Source organism: Sus scrofa, chromosome 10, assembly GCF_054392235.1.
Source record: "Sus scrofa isolate SSC_HxYL_T2T_F1_AM1 chromosome 10, Sscrofa_HxYL_maternal_Yorkshire_Landrace_v2.0, whole genome shotgun sequence".
NCBI classification, from domain to species: domain Eukaryota; kingdom Metazoa; phylum Chordata; class Mammalia; order Artiodactyla; family Suidae; genus Sus; species Sus scrofa.
Genome location: NC_139392.1, coordinates 41,337,501 through 41,355,000, shown reverse-complemented (window position 1 = coordinate 41,355,000; position 17,500 = coordinate 41,337,501).

The window sequence follows — 17,500 nt, the reverse complement described above, 5'->3', positions numbered from 1 at the left end:
GGAGGTCAGACAGACGAGCGGGAGCGAGGAGGGCGAACGTGGGAGCGGCCGGCATCGAGAGAGATGCCACAAAGGGACGGTGGCGGAGGGGGCGGCCGCAGGCCTCCAACGAGGTGGGGGGGGGCCACGGGGACCATCCCCAAAAACCAGATGCGAGTCGGCTGCCAGGGCACGACACGGGGTCTCACCGCCAGAGGCCTCCAGCACAACGGCGGTCCCGCCGCAACACCCAGGACGCCGACTGGCCTCCCCCTCAACCCCTGGGGGCCCCCCCCTCGCGGGGGCCCCACGACCGCCACCGACGACACCGACGAGCCACAGCCGGCCCCGTGGAAACAAGTCTCCCAAGGCACCTACCGACGACCACCCCCCACACCCCACACGCACCCGCCGTGCCCAACCCTCTTCCCCCACCCCCCCGCGCACAGGGGGACACCCGAGAAGCACATCACCCAGGGACACCCGCCCGGCCACGGCGGCCAGGGGGTGACACCCACACGAGGTGAGGCCATTTCAGGTCCCCGGTTGACACGGGGGCGGGAGGGAGAGAGACATGGCACAGGCAAGGCAGGGCGGTCACCTGTTCGGGGCAGGGGGAGGGCCGGCAGCACCGGGGAAGGGCGGCAATGCACACGGGGCAAGGGCTGTGAGGCAGGGACGCGGGTGCCTGCCCAGGGAGAGGAGAAAGGACCCAGGCACGCCAGGCAAACCAGCACGGGGTCACACCACCACACACACGAGGGCAGTCCCATGACACCTGGGACACCAGGCGGCCTCAGTCGCCCCAGAGCACTCCACGACCCGGCCCCACCACCAGGGCCCCATGTGCAAAGGCTTCCCCCCCCCTGCCACGTGGGGGGGGGGCTCGTCCGCCTCATCTCACCCATCCGTCCATCTTTCCACCCTCATCTCATCCGTCCTTCACCTAGTCCACCCTCCAGGGCCTGACGCCTGGGGGAAACGCTCCTGAGCGAGGCGGCCCGAACCATGCTCGCTCACCACCTCCACACCACCAGCTGCGACCCCAGGCGAGTGCGGGAAGAACCGACAGGCGGCTCGCAGCGGGGGAGGCAGGGGCAGAGGCCGCCGGGGGACGGGGCGCATCCCCCTCCTCCACTTCCCCTTCCAAGGGGAGGGGCACCACGTGCCCACGCAGCACACAGCCCGGCGCTGGATGCCAAAACCCGGCCCGGCCCGGCGTGACCCTCCCCCAACTCGGAGGGGGGAGGTACAGGCCGCATTAGGCAAAAGAGCAGCGCTTGGCCCCCACCGCGGGGGCCAGCGCACCCCTCGCGCGAGGGCGGCTCTTGCCCACACGCTGTGGCAAGTAGCACCGGCAGCTACTGCCTTGCACACTTCAGAGGGGCGGCGGCTGGGGGGTCCAGGTACCCCAAGGCCCCCCTCTCAGATCGCTAGAGAAGGCTTTCTCACCGAGGGCGCGTCGTGCCCCCCACACCATCGTTCGCCCCTTCGGGGACCCACGGGAGTGGGAACACTCCCAAAAAGTGGGAAGTCAGAAGGGGGGGGGTCTGCGGTATGGGTAAAGCACACAGCCCATGTGAGCGTCCACGGTCAGAGCCGGGAGAGCAAGAGTCTGTGCTGCCACCAGGCTTGCCTTTCAGACTTTTCCACGTGGGTGGAGGGGTGCCACGTCCGGAAAGCCAGACGGGGACCCCCCCTTCACATCTCCCGGCCCACCGCGGTCGCTCTCACGACCACATGCAGCCTTCCCGGTCAAGGGAGAAGCATGGGGCGTGCCGCTCAAGGGCCAAGGGCTGCCCTCACTGGCACACAGTGAGGGAGACCCATGACAAGGGGTCCACCTGAGCCCCTCCCGGGGAGGGGACACAAGCTTCCCCTGCCTTACCGTCTCGACCCCCTCCCCTGAGCTTTAGGAAGCTGCTCGTGGGGCACGCCACCACCACAGTGGGGACCCGAGGGGACTCACCGCTGGGAGAGGAAAACGACACCACCGCTCGGCCTCGGGCATCTGACAGGCAACCCGGAGTACTCCAGGGGCACCACAGAGGACCAGGGGAGGCACGCTCACGCACCCGCAGGGATGCGAAGCATGGCAGCGAGGGAGGCCTCCCCCCCACTTTGGGGAGGGACCGCTCGCAAGGCACACGCCAAGGCGGCAAAGCGAGAATGCCTGCTGCGTCCCAAAGGACCCAGGCCCCCCCCCCCCGACTGACACCCGAAGGCAGCAGGGCGGGAGACCAGAGGTCAGGCTGGAGGCCGCACCCCTGCCTTCCCCCACACCACCCGCAGGTGGGGGAGGAGCAGCGAGGGGCCCGCGACAGAATGAGAGGCGCGGCCCAGCTCACCATGAGCGGCCGTCCCTCATCTGGCGCGGCTTAAGCCCAAGCCCAGGAGAGCGCCACATCACCACATCGATCAGTCCTGGCAGAGCCAGGGAAGAGCCCAGAAGAGGGGAGGGAGGGCCAGCAAAGACAATCACCACGGGGGCCTGCTTCAGCTTCACCGGCACCCCCTCCTCCTCCTCCTCCTCCCCTTCCTCTCTCAGGGGAGAGACAGCGGCTGACAACCCCGGGAGGGAGAACGCCTGACACGTGGCACGGAGCCAACAGGGTGGGGTTGTCCCAGCCGAGCCGCCGGGTGCCCGCAGCAGGGAGGCACACAGGGTAGAAGACCCCACAGGGCCACGCGCCCTGCCGCCCTCGGGTCAGCCAGAGACCGGAGGAGACACCGCAGCACGGGCCAGCTGGATGCACAAGTGAGAGCCGGCGCACAGGCCCAGGCGAGCGGCCCCCACGCGGGGTGCAAAGGGCAGGGTCAGGCCTTGGACAGCAGCCGAAAGCCCAAAGCCCCCCACGTGCATCCAGAGGCCCAAGGTCTCCAGCGACAGGCGCTGAAGAGGATCGTGTCAGCATCTACCTGGTGACAGAAAAGGCGTATTTCGGCCGCGAAAAATGTCCATGCCCAGCAGCGGGGCCCACCCACAGGACGTGGGGGTATCCCCGGAACCCCCATCCGGACACTTGTCCCCCAGCCCTGCCCTAGAGTCGCCAGACCCAGCGCTCTCAGAGCCATCTGGTCGACCCGGGGAGCGTGACCGCAAGGAAGGGACAGGGACATGAAGGAGGTGGAGCCGGCCGGCCAGCCGGGGAAGCCCTTCCCGGCTTGCCCACGCGGGCAGGTATCGGTCTGTCCGGAGCTCCAGACGGGGACTTGGCTCCCCCAAAATCCAGGACACACCATCCAGCTCAGGCCGGTCCCCACCTCCCGACCGATCGACCGACCGACAGGGAAACACTCCGAGGGCGGGGGGCGGGAAATGAGAGCGTGGGAAACGAAGTCTTGTCCAACGACCGGGACCCTACATGGGCACGCCTCAGGCCCAGGTGCACCCTTCCCGGCCACACCCGGGAGCAGGGGGCCGGCGGGGTACCGTCCACCGTCTCCGGATCCATCAGGACTTGGAAAAAAAAATGTTTCCACGGAGGCGCCTCCGACGAACGGACCCCGCGAAGGAAGGCGCCGGGGCCCGAGCCACCCTTTCCGCTCCACCCCTCACGTCTTGTGCCGGTCTAGACCTCGTGAGTACGACTCCGCACGGGCCGGCGGTAGCCATCAGTCGGGGGGCAGGCGGGGAGGGGCCCATGCCGGCATGACGACCGGGAAACAAGCGTGCCGGCCACCGAGCCTGTCGCGCCCTCCAACGCCCTCAGCGCACAACCCGGGCCGCTCCTCACTTCGGGGATGAGAGGCTGGAGGGACCGCAGGCGGGAGTCATTCACGCTCCAAAGGGCGACCCGGGACAAGGCCAGGCCACCCGAGCACAGGCAGTCCCGGGCGCCGCACACCCTCTCCCCTCGCTAGGGAGGCGGCCCGGCCCAGGCCTGGTCGGTCCCCGGGGCCGGAGCGGCAAGAGCGGATGCTGGTCGACCCGGCCAGGCGGCCCCAGAGCCTGCCTGGGGAGCGCGGTGACAGTCACTCCCTCACAGGCCTGCAGGCCCAATCTCCGGTGAGAGAGGGACACTCCCAGGCCTCTGAGCCACCGGAGCTGTCGCCGCCAGTGTCGCCAGCCTCCCGGAACTCTGACTCAGGCCGGATGGCTGAGTCACATCCCTCGCGAAGGTCCCCAAAGCTGCAGAGGGAAGGGACGATATAAAAGCGGACACTAGATGGCACGCGACAACCGCCACCAACGTCACCGGGACAGATCCGGAAGGCCGGCCGGCCGGCGGCGACACAACGACACAGCGCCGGCCACCCAAATGCCCGAGCTCTTCCCGGGGCCGAGGCGCCAGGCGTCCTGCACGACCGCGAAGCTTGCCTCGCGGAGCTGCCTCCTGGCAAGGCACTGCGTGGCGTGATGGCAGCAGATGGAAAGAGGGGGGCGGCGGCGGCGGCGGCGGCGGCGGCGGCGGCGGCGGCGGCGGGGAAGGAGCTGGGAAGAGGTTCTCGCTGTTGCCTAGAAGGAGCCGCGCTCGCTCCCCCAAGCATGTCCCTTCCTGGGCTTGGGAATTCCAGAGAGAAGCCGGCGCGGTGAGGGTGGCACTAGCGAGAGAGATCTCAGGTTCCCCTCCACCTTCTCTTCTCTCCCCCACCCCCACCCCACCTCCCTGCACGGAGCTGGAGGAGGGAGGGAGAGAGGGAGGGTGGGAGGGTAGGCGGGGACTGGCAAAAACGAAACCGGGCAAGCTCTCGGAGAACGACAACGCAGGAGTCGGTTTACCTGCCACCCTTACCGACGGAGACGGTCTGTCAAAAGCAGACAAGCAAAGCCCAGAAGCTTAGGAAGGGAGAGAAGGATACAGTCGATCCTAGGAAAGTGGAAATGAAAATCTCTCTCTGCATAGACTGAGACAAAGTCCAAAGAGAACAAATGGCTGCCTGGGGCAAATGCTCTGGTGGTCAGGTCATAGAAACATGGATTTCAGCATGACTGACCAACCACAATGGAGGGAAAGTACAACGCAACACTATGAGTGTGTGTGTGTGTTGGGGGGGGGGGGTGAACTGAAATCTCATCCAAAACAAAACAAAACAAAACAAAAAAAGGAAAACAACCCCCCCCCAAAAAAAACCCAAAAAACAACAACAGAAGAAGAAGAAGAAGAAGGAAGCCCACGACCAACAGGGTCAAGGCTCCTGCTTTCTCAACGCGGTGGCTCTGGTTGCCCCTGTGTGGTGCAGGTTCCATCTCTGCCTCAGGAAAAACTTCCACTTGCTGCCCGTGGGTGTGGCCAAAAAGTAAAACATAAAGCTGAAACGGGAGGGAGAGGGGGTGGAGAAAACCCGAAACAAACAATAAACTTTGCAAGTCTCAGGATTGCCATCCTGGGGTAGTGGAAACAAATCCGACCAGGAACCATGAGGTTGCAGGTTTGATCCCTGGCTCACTTGTTGGGTTAAGGATCTGGCATTGCCGTGAGCTGTGGTGTCCGTCACAGACGCGGCTCGGATCCCGCGTGGCTGTGCCTGTGGTGTAGGCCGGCAGGTAAGGCTCCGAATTGACCCCTAGCCTGGGAACCTCCATGTGCTGCGGGTGTGGCTCCCCCCCAAAAAAAACCAGAAAGAGAGAGAGAGAGAGAGAGAGAGAGAGAAAGAAAGAAAGAAAGAAAGAAAGAAAGAAAGAAAGAAAGAAAGAAAGAAAGAAAGAAAGAGAAAGAAAGAAAGGAAGGAAAGAGAAAGATAGAGAGAGAGAAAGAAAGAAAGAAAGAAAGAAAGAAAGAAAGAAAGAAAGAAAGAAAGAAAGAAAGAAAGAAAGAAAAAGAAAGGAGAAAGAAAGGAAGAAAGGAAGGAAGGAAAGAGAAAGAAAGAAAGAAAAGAAAAAGAAAGAGAGAGAGAGAAAAGAAAGAAAGGAAGAAAGGAAGGAAGGAAAGAAAAAGAAGGAAAAAGAAATCCATCTTGGAGTTCCCGCTGTGCCTAGGTCACAGCTGAGCCTCAAGTTCGATCCCTGGCACAGGAAAGGCAGTGCAGCAGGAAAAAAAAAAAAAAAAAAAAAAAAGAACAACTCCATCTTGCTGGTTGGGCAGGGGAGATGCAATTGCCGGATGACATTCCACAACTCTGCCAAACTGGCAAAACCACGACGCACTTAGTACAGGAGTCATTGAAGACATGGATGTGAAAGCATCTTCTTGCTATCGATTCATTTCCCACAATCCCAGGAAGAGCCATTGGAACAGGGCTCCCATTCCTGGCACGATATCTTTTCTAGGTGTGGGTGGATGCATCTTTTCTCATGGTTGTTTTCCTTTTGACCAAACTTAACTTCAGCCTCCACCATGTCATCTTTTGGGCTCTCAAGCCTGCCATGAGAATATGGTCACCAAAGTCCTCGCCCAGAGGCACCTTTGCCCAGCACCAGTGCCGCCGTCTCCCCCCACCTCCTCCTCCTCCTCCTCCTCCTCCAACCCCCGCCAAGCACCCCACCCCCCACCCCGCTTTGTATTGTTCAGCTGTCTTGCACTGGTCTCTCACACGGTGGCGGTGTGGTCCTACGCATGTCTCCCAACCACATTCAAGTGGACTTCCGGGATCATCATTTTCTGTTTCCTAACTGCACTTTCGTCGTTCTTAGGAGGTTTGCTTCCCTCCCCGCCTCCCCCCCACCCCCCGCGCGCGCGCGCGCGCCCACGCTTGGTGTTGAATCGGAGCTGCATCTGCTAGCCTGAGCCACAGCCACAGCAACGGCGGGATCCGAGCCACATCTGAGACCTTATGCCACAGCTCGCGGAAAAATGCCAGATCCTTAAACCCCTGAGCGAGGCCAGGGATCAAACCTGCCACCTCGTGATTCCTAGTCCGATTCGTTTCTGCCCCGCCATGACAGGAATTCCTTCCTGTGTTCTTTTGGGTCATGGTTGTTTCCAGCTCCACAGAATTCCTCCCCGTGCTCATGTGACATCTGGGATGTGGCGGGGGGCGGGCCGCAAGGTTTTGTTCCCCTACAGTCATGCCTTGAAAAAAGTCTTGTACAACGTTTCACAGTCCAGATCCAGAAGCTGAATCCGCAGCCGGTTCCATCTCATGAAACCGATCTCCCAGCCCAGGAAAACCAAAGGTCGTGGTTGGAGCCCGTGATAAACCCCAGGTCTGAGTCCCGAGCACTGCTGCTCAGGGAAGATTTCGAGGTGTCAGGGTCCAAGGATCCTCCTGGGCACTTGGAAATGTCTCCGATGTGTGCAGGCAGGCATGAGGATGAGAAGGGGCTAAAGAGGGGCAGAGGGTGGTGATCTCTTGTCGGTGGATGTCAAGGGTTGGCGCTTCCTTTTGTGGATCTCCCGGAAAAGTCAAATGTGGGAGAAAAACTGGACCCGTGAGTTCGAGGAGAGGGATGGCCAGAGAAAACCAGAAGAATTCCATCTGCCGACCATTGGGTAGGTAGGAGGGCAAAAACCGAAACCTCAAGCATGAGATGAACAGAACCACATGCTTCTAGCCATCCATAAACCCCGTAAGATAAGATCGTTTCTGCTGAGATACCCTCTCCCTCCCCCCACCCACCCAGGGCGAAGGATCCCTGGGTGGTGGCAGAGGGGTGGGCATGGAACTTCCACAGGCCCTGGGGACACACCCCACCCCACCCCCAAGAAACCCCTAGAAGCTTGGAATTCTGATGTCTGTGGTGTGATGACCATAAACACTGGCTTTTGTGCCATGTCTGCTAGAAGATATGGTTTCCATGACAAATAAAGTGATTTTTAGCAAGTTTTTCTCCACTTGAGATGTATTGAAAATACGTCTTCATTCAGGGGGAGGTAGGTGTAGGTGACAGACGTGGCCACTCAGCTCAGATCGGGTGATCTGGCAGGGCATAGCTCTGGCTGAGGTGCAGGCCAGCAGCTACAGCTCCGATTCTTCAACCCCTAGCCCAGGGAACTTCCATATCCCGAGGGTGCACTCCTAAAAAACAAAAAACAAAATGAACAACACACAAAGAGGGAGCATCTCATCGATGGCAGACCAAATTCCAATGTATATGTATATGTGTACATAGGTATGTACGTATGGATGTGTGTGTGTATGTGTATATTATCGAGAGAGAGAGAGAGAGAGAGAGAGAGAGAGAGAGGATTTTTTAGAGCCATAACTGTGGCATACGGAAGTTCCCAAACCAGGGGTCGAACCGGCATACATGGATACTAGTCGGGTTTGTTACCACTGAGCCACAACAGGAACTCCCCACATTCCAATATTTAATGAGAAAATACATTTTTGATGCTTTAGGCAACCCTGCAAACACCCTTATTTAAGTGACTGGACTTAACAAAAAGGAATCCCTAGCACCTAGTAACAGAGCAAAGATAAAGAAGCACAAGGCAGGAATTCCCGTTGTGGCTCGGTGGAAACGAACCCGACTAGCATTGACCCCTAACCTGGGAACCTACAAAATGGCACATGTGAAGCCCTAAAAGAAGACTACACACACACACACACACACACACACACACACACACACACACACACACACACACACACACACACACGGCACAGACAGATGCGAAAGGAAAAGAAAAGGAAGGAAAAAAGAAAAGGGAAGAAAGAGAGAAATGAACAGGCAGAACAAGCCATTGTGAATGATCTCTAGGGACAGGTATTTTTCTCCAAGCATAATTTTATTTTTCCCCAAGTGATACCAGACCTCTCTCTCTCTCTCTCTCACACACACACACACACACACACACACACACACACACACTCTCCCTCTCTCTCTCTCTTTGAAAAAATTTATGTATTTAGTGGAGTTCCCATTGTGACTCAGCAGGTAGGAATCTGAGTAGCATCCATGAGAGTGCTGGTTTGATCCCTGGCCTCGCTCAGTGGGTGAAAGATCTGGCATTGCCCTGAACTGTGGTGTAGGTTGCAGACACAGATCGGACCTGGTGTTGCTGTGTCTGTGGTGTAGGCCAGTGGCTCAAGCTCTGATTCCCTAGCCTGGGAACCTCCGTGTGCCGTGAGTGCCACCCGAAGAAAGCAAGGGGAAAAAAAAAAAAAAAAGAAACATAAAAACCTGGATTGGGGAGATCCCATTGTGGCTCATTGGTAACAAAGCTGAGGAGCACCCACGAGGATGCAGATTCGATCCTGGGGTGGGGGGGGGGGGTGCTGGTGCTGGTGGTGCTGAGGTGTGTGCGTGTGGGGTGATAAATAGGTTACCTCTGGCTTCTGGGGGGTGAGAGTCAGCATGCTTTTCCTGCACCTGCTGCTCCTGGGCAATTATTTAGTTTTGGTTTCTTGTTCCTTTGTTTTTGTGGTCCTGCATTGTGGTGAGTACTGGTGTAAGTGGCAGGTTCCTATTTGATCCGACATTTCTTTGGCTCTGGTGTCGGTTGACAGCCATGGTCATGACTGGTGGTGGTTGTTAAGTCTCCAGGAGTTCCACGCAACATTCTGATTGTCTTTCTTCCTTGGGCTTTGGCTGCAGCCTCCCCCCCCCCCCTCCCCCCATCATATGGAGGTTCCCGGGCTAGGGGCCGAATCAGACCTACAACTGCTGGGGTGTATGCCACAGTCACAAGCACCATCAGATCCAAGCTGCGTCTGCAACCTACACCGCAGCGCAAGGTGATGCCACCAGATCCTAAACCCACTGTGGAAGGCCTGGGATCGAACCTGCAACCTCATGGTTCCTGGTTGGATTCCTTTCCACTATTCCACGACGGGAACTCCTGGGCTTTGGCTTTTGACAGGTGGAGGGACACAGCTTTCTGAAACGGTGGGGCCAGGGCAAGGCATAGAAACATAAGATGGATGTGAGCCTGCGCCTATTCTTTTCTCGTGTGCTGGGAAGATAAGGTGGCTCTTGCCAGCTGGGATTTCATTTCCCCACAAACGATCAGGCTCTTAAGGTATCAGGCAGGGAAGAGGGAGAGTCAGAGTTCCCATTGTGGCTCAGTGGTTAATGAATCTGACTAGGAACCATGAGGTTGCAGGTTCCATCCCTGGCCTTGCTCAGTGGGTTAAGGATCCAGCATTGCCGTGAGCTGTGGTGCAGGTTGCAGACGTGGCTCAGATCCCGCGTTGCTGTGGGTCTGGTGCAGGCCAGCGGCTACAGCTCCGATTGGACCCCTGGCAGGGGAACTTCCATATGCCGCAGGAGCGGCCCTAGAAAAGGCAAAAAGCCGAAGGAAGGGGGGGGGGGGGGGACAGAAGAAGAGTGAGAATCAGGGTCGGAAGAACATGGGGAAATCGGTGCTAGGTGCCTGGGTGTGTGAGTTCACACGGAATGCTAGCCCAGACCCCTGGCCAGCCACATTTGGGGTATCTATCAACTTGACTCTCCACTCTCCAGCTCACCTGGGTGGTGCTGCCCTGCCCTGCCCTGCTCATGTAAGACCTGGCTCCTCCAGGGATGGCTTTGCACCAGAGGGAGACGGGGCAAAGTCACTGAGCTTAAGGTAATTTCTCCAAGAGAGACTCTGGGAGAAGGAGACCAGCTGGATTTCTGTGTGTTCATTTTTCTTCCTGTCTGCTTGTTTGGTGCAGGCCAGTCCATGTGCCGAGACATTCAGAAACTCTGTACTAGCTGAGACTCAGACCTTGTTCCGAAATAAGCAAAGGGACTTTGAGCTGGGATCACTCCCTGACAAGTAGCTAGCAAAGAAGTTTCCCTTAGCTCTCAGGCCCCATCCCTGCCCTCAGGCGGGTGGGTGTGGGGAGGGGGTGGGGGGGGAGGGGAGGGGCTCGTTCAGGCAGGCAGGCAAGCAGGCAGGCAGGCAGGCAGGCAGGCAGGCAGGCAGGCATGCAGGCAGGCGCTGGTTCATTAGTCCCGCACCCCCCCACTCCCGGCCCCAGCTGCCCGCCCCACCCCCCACCCCCGGCCGCCATCCCTGCTGCGCCGCCTCTCGCTTCCCAAATCGCCTGGACTCACGCCCGGGAAGGGGGGGAGGGGAGATCAGGAAGATCCAGGCCTCAGGGCCTGGGTTCAATCACTTCATTCAAATGCAGAAACTCTCCAGTCAAGTCAGAGGTGGTGACTTTTCCTGGAGCTTCTCTTTAGGGAAAGTGTTTTTTTTCCCCCCTTTCCCCAATTTCCCTACCCTCAGGCTGCCCCTCGCAGACTGCATGGAGGGGGGTGGGGGAGGATGTGTGCACGAAACTCGCCTCGTGTCAGGCCAAAGGAGCCCCCGCCATTTCCCAACCCGGGAAACCCCGCAAAACTTCTGGAGCATGTTGGCCTTGGTGTGGGAATGGACATCTTCACTTGCCATCTTCCTTTGCACGAGGAGGAGATTTTCATCTCCTGCTGTCTGGGGGCCAGAAAGGAGGGCCAGAGTGTCCCTTTTGTGTGGGCCGGTCCTTAAGTCATTTTACCTCACAGGAATCACCCACATAGGGCATGGAGACACGTTTGGGGTCCGCCTCCTCCGAGACGTCCCGGGAAACTTCACGTGTGAAAAACTGTGCTGGGGAGGTCCCATCGTGGTGCAGAAGTGGAAATAAATGCAACTAGGAACCATGAGGTGGCAGGTTCCATGCTCAGCCTCGCTCACTGGGTTACGAATCCCACGTTGCCATGAGCTGTGGGTAGAGGAGAGTGAGAAGGAGAGGGAGGGAGAGGGAGGGAGAGATCCTCCATTTCATGGAACTGGTTTCCTTGTTTTGAGATGACGTCGCTTTGGTGAAACAGTTGTCAGATGGCCTCTCAAAAGGCGGTGATGTGGATGGGCTCCCCGAACCAGGCCCACAGAAACCAAAGGAACGAAGGGGTTAATCCTTGGAGCCAGAGTTCCCTCCTCTGAAACTGAAACCAAGCTCAAGCCCCGGAGTGCTGGTGTGTTGGAGCCAGAGACATTGTTACAGCTAAAAGCTACTTTGAAATAGTCTCCGTTAGGTTATGGCTTGCCTTGGCCCACGAACTTATGACTAATGACTACTGTCGAGTCAGAGTTGTAGTGAACCTGGTGTTTTCTCTACCCTTGAAACACTCCCTAAGGATTGCGACCCCCCCCCACCCCCCGCCCCACGCCCGCCCCGTGGATGAGCAATCTTCACTCCAGAGAGAAGGTCAAAATGCCATAACCCCAAAGACACTGGAAACATTCCATGGACCACCTGACTCCAGCCTTGATGACTTTGAAATGGTCTATCCTAATCTCCTATCCAGGGAGAAGAATGCAAGCACCCTGATGCTTCTAGACAGCTCCGCCACCCCCATGCCTACCATTAAGCTAAACCTATAGAACCCCTTGCTATCCCCTCTCAAGGGAGGACACAGTTTTGAGGTCCTTAGCCTGCTGTGGCCTCCTTAGCCTGGCAAAGCAATAAAGCTGTTCTTTATGCTTCACCCCAAAACTCTGTCTCTGAGACTTAATTGGAGCTGGAGTACCAAGGCCGGTTTGGGCTGCCAACCTTTCCTGGAACTTTCAAACTGTTACATATGAAGAACGGAGCCGGTGACTCTGTGTGTGTGTGCGTGTGCGTGTGAGAGAGACACAGAGAGACAGACAGAGACAGTGAGTGAGACAGAGGGAAGAGAGAGGGAGAGGGGAAAGTCCCTTCAGTCTTTTGTTTTGTCGGTTTGTTTGTTTGTTTGTTTGTTTTGTCTTTTTGCCATTTCTTGGGCCGCTCCCATGGCATATGGAGGTTCCCAGGCTAGGGGTCGAATCGGAGCCATAGCTGCCAGCCTACGCCAGAGCCACAGCAACGTGGGATCCGAGCCGTGTCTGCGACCGACACCACAGCTCACGGCAACGCTGGATCCTTAACCCACTGAGTGAGGGCAGGGATCGAACCCGCAACCTCACGGTTCCTAGTCGGATTCGTTAACCACGGAGCCATGACGGGAACGCCCCTTCAGTCTTTTGAAAGGCCCCTCTGAGAATGCCGTCAGGTGTTGGGGCCAACTTTCCGAGGGGCTCTTAGAGAAATGAACACAGGGTGATGGTTTCACTCTCAGAGACACTCTCAGAGACCATTTCTCTGATGTGTTCATCGAGGGACTCCACTAGCTTCCGTTTTCAGGGCCTCGGGACAAGCGATACGTGTTCTCATCCACAAGGATGCCAGGTCCAAAGGGTGGGAGAAAATGGGAAACGCTCATGAAGAGAGTTGTAGCCAGAGATGGAAGGCAACTGGAAAAACTTCAGGATCCAGTCCAGTTTTCCAGCCACTGAGTTTCTGACTTCTGGAAGGATTTGGGTAGGGAGGAAAAGGTCAAGGATTCTCCATCCCTCTGACAGAGGTATAAGTTACAAAGTAGATGTACATCTTTTGAGAAAGAAACGAACAAACAAAGAAACAAACAAACAAACAATTTTTGTCCCTTTGTCTTTATCAGGAAAAGTGAAAGATGGAGAGAGGGAGGGAGGGTGGGTTGGATGGATGGATTTGGGGGGCGGGGAGAAGATTCTTAGATCCTAATGACCCAATGCTTTCTCTAGTCCTGGGCCTTTAGGTAGGTGATATATCTATATCTATATCTGTATATCTATATCTATCTGTATACACACACACACAGACACACACAGACACACGCACACACACACACACACACACACACACACACACAGACACACACACACACACACAGACACACACACGTAGTTATTTTCTGTTTCTAGGGCTGCACCCATGGCACATGGAGGTTCCCAGGCTAGGGGTCCAATCGGAGCCGTAGCCACCGGCCTACACCAGAGCCAGCACAACGCGGGATCCGAGCCCTGTCTGCGACCTACACCAGAGCTCACGGCAACACCCGATCCTGAACCCAACGAGCGAGGCCAGGGATCGAACCCGCACCCTCAGGCCTCCTAGTCGGATTCGTCCAGCCATGACGGGAACTCCTACATATGTATATAGTATGCATATAGTATATCTTTTTTTAACGCCCACGCCCCAGCCCTATGGAAGTTCCCAGACTCACGGTCGAATCAGAACTGTAGCTGCGGGCCTACCCCACCGCCACAGCAACACGGGATCCTTAACCCACCAAGCGAGGCCAGGGGAGGGATCGAACCCACATCCTCACGGATCCTAGTCGGGTTCATTACCGCTGAGCCCTGATGGGAACTGCAGGGGACATCTTCTTTTTTTTTTTTTTTTTTTTTTTTAAGATGTAAGTTTGTTGTGGTTGTTGGTTGTTGTTGTTGCTTTAGCTCGGCGTACAGTGGGCTTGCTTACAATGTTGTGTTCGTTTCAGGTGTACAGTCAAGGGGATTCAGTGATCCATCTACATCCATCTATCCCTCCGTTCTTTCTTTTTCAGCGTCTTTTCCCCTCTAGGTGATTCCAGAATATTGGGCCATTCCTTCCTTGTTGGTGGGAACACCAGCGTGAAAAAAAACCATCACGGGGGAGTTCCTGTCGTGGCACCATGGAAGCGCATCCGACGAGGAACCTTTGCAGGGAAGGGTGTGGGTTCGATCCCTGGCCTCGCTCAGGGGGGCGGTAAGGATCCGGCAGGCAGTGCCGTGAGCTGTGGTGTCGGTCGCAGACGCGGCTCGGATCCCACATGGCTGTGCCTGTGGCGTAGGCCAGCAGCCGTAGCTCCGATTCAACCCCTCGCTTGGGAACTTCCATATGCCACGAGGGCAGCCCTAAAAAGCAGAGGGGGAAAAAGAAATCATGAGGGCGGGGGAGAGGGATCCATGAGGAGGATGGGATGAACATATACACACACGAGTCTCTATCCAATAGATGACGAACAGGGACCCCTACGCCACCTTCTGGAATCCAAACGCCAAAACCACAAAGCAGAGTTCCCGCCATGGCGCAGTGGAAATGAATCCGACCAGGAACCATGAGGTTGCAGGTTCGATCCCTGTCCACCTCGCTCAGTGGGTAAAGGATCCAGTGTTGCCGTGAGCTGTGGTGTTGGTCCCAGACGCGGCTCGGACCTGGCATTCCTGTTTCTGTGGTGTAGGAGGCCAGCAGCTAAAGCCTCCGATTCGATCCGTCATCTGGGAACCTCCATATGCCGTGGGTGTGGCCCTCAAAACACACACACACACACACACACACGCACACGCACACGCACACGCACGCGCACGCACGCACGCACACGCGCACGCACGCACACACACTCTGGAACCCCCTAAATGGGAGAAAACCGGACACAGTAGTTTTTTAGGGGTCCAGTCTCTGTGACAGGTGAGGATATCAGGCTTGCATCGAGGGAGGGAAGGCTTCACCCCACGCAGAAAACACACCCACCTACCCACCGACCCACCTTCCTTCCTTCCTTCCTTCCTTCATGAGAGAACAGTTGGATGACCCATCCTAAGTGTCGGTTGAATGAAGTCTAGTTACCAGGGTTCAGAGTGGGGGAGGGAGAGGGGTAGGAAGTCTGAAGCCTCTGGCGACTCTCCGAAATGTTCTCCCCCCAGGGTGACAGAGCCGGCAGGTCAGGCACTGCCTTCTCTAGAAACCTTCCTGCCCATGTCCAAGGGGGTGTGGGGGGTTGGGGGTGTGGGGCAGGGAGTGGGTCAGGGAGCCTGGAGAAACACAGACCACCAAGCGGCCATTCTCCCGTCGCCCCGACTGTTTGTTGAATGAACATAATGGACGTGATCCAAGTCTGCCACGCCGCCGCCGCCGCCGCCGCCGCCGCCGCCACCACCACTTTCTCCATCATCTCCCCCACCCTCTTGCCTGCAGCCATCTTTGAAAAGGCTGCTGTTGTCGCTGCCTTTGCATGAAAGTGAGTGAGGACCCCTCCCTAATACGGAGTGTTTCAGTCCCTGGTGTCTCTGACAGCTCGCTCATGTATTGGTTGTGAACCATCTTGCCTTGAGGATTTGGAGGATTCGTGAACATTGCAGGAGCCATGGGAGCAGTGAAGTCCTTATCGCCAACCCGACACCCCCCCCCCCCAAATTTCGTGGCAGGGAGCACACTTTTCTTTCACCCAAGAGATTTATTTCCTGCTTTCCGAAGAGAGAAGGAAAGGAGGGTCAGAATGGTCCTCTGGTGTCTGGTGTCCTGTCCCTTTCATTGCACACACTCCTAGTGCCACTGCGGGAGGCACGTTCGGGGCGCGGGGTGGGGTGGGGGGGGACCTGCTGCACGCACCCGCCCCTCACTTTCAAATGCGAAACTCAAGGAGGATGTGAATGTCCTTCACGCCACCGATCAGGTGAACGGGATGGCTTTCTAGGGAAATCCTGGTGTTTCCTTTCACTGCCATGACGAACACCCAGAAACAACCCTGTAAGTTCATACAACTTTGTCAGTCAACTGTATTCCAATAAAATGAAAAAGCAAGACACAGACACACCCAGACACACACACCCACACGCACACACACACGCGCGCACACACACGCACCCCAACCCAGAACCAAACACCCTCTCCTGAAATGGGGGGGGCGGGCCCACCGGAGAATGAGCAAGAGAATTCCAGAGTCGGTAGGAAAGTGTCATCTGCAGCGGTGTGAGAAACCCCAAGCTCTTTTCTTCCTGTCAAGGTGAATAAACTTTGTTAATGGGAGTGGGTGCCCTCAGTGTGCCCTCCGAGAGGAAAGGCAGGGAGCATTTTCTCCCTGAAGAGCTTAGTGCTGTCATAGCACTGACGGACAGGATGAACGATCGGTGAGAGGTGGCAGCAGCAGTGGTGGCCGCCTGCACTGCCTGGGCGGATTGGAAACATAGACGAGCCACCAAGACTGCGTGTGACACCCCCGTGCCGCCCCCCCCCCCCCCCCCCCCGTCTGTACAGTGACAAGAGTCCTTTGGGGGAAAAGGGGGGGTGGGTGCTCTTCCAGTGTGTCTGTCTGCATTCATCAGGTGTGGGAGAGAAGACAGATGTTTGTTTCCACTATCGTTCGGAGGACTTGCCCAAGAGTACCACGTGCCCCCAAAAGATAGCACCGGAAGAGAGATGCACGAGGTTTCTGAATGCATGCCGTGGGTGCTCCAGGCTGCCTCCAGGCCGCCCCCTCGCCCTCCCCCTCGCCCTCCCCCTCCCCCTTGCCAGAGGCAGACGTTCCTTGAAACAGCTGGCTTTGAACTTGGGCTTCTAGAGGAAGGTTTTTCTCCTGCTTTCAAGACGGGAAGAAGAGGGTGTCCGTCTCACATCCGTCCTTTCCGGGGGGGGGGGGGGGACCCGCTTTGGTGTGCTTGTGAGGGAGAGAGACAGAGACAGACAGGGAGGGACGGAGGATAGGCAGACAGTGAGAGGCAGAATCAGAGGGAGAAAGAGGAGGAGGGGAGAGAGACAGAGAAAGTGAAACAGAGCTAGGTATAGAGGACGCTGTGGCTGGGTCGTATTCTGCGTGTTCTCAGTGAAGTCGTCCTAAGGCCTCTGGAGGTCCAGATCACTGCTTGGGGCCGGAAGTCTGTCTGCCCTTCCCTACCCATCTGAAGAGCTGTGGTTTGGGCTTTCCAGCCGGGAACCCCTCTTTCTGCCTCTTTGTCCAACACACAAGGTTCGTGGGACCCAGAAATCCCATTCTGAGAGCACCCTAGGAACAGTCCTTTCCATACGGCGCAGGAGGCCCCTGTGCCAAGAGATCCAAAGTCTGGAGCCTCTGTTCTCCCCCCCCCCCCCTTCCCTCCACGGACAAAATCTTGCCTTGTATTCCTTT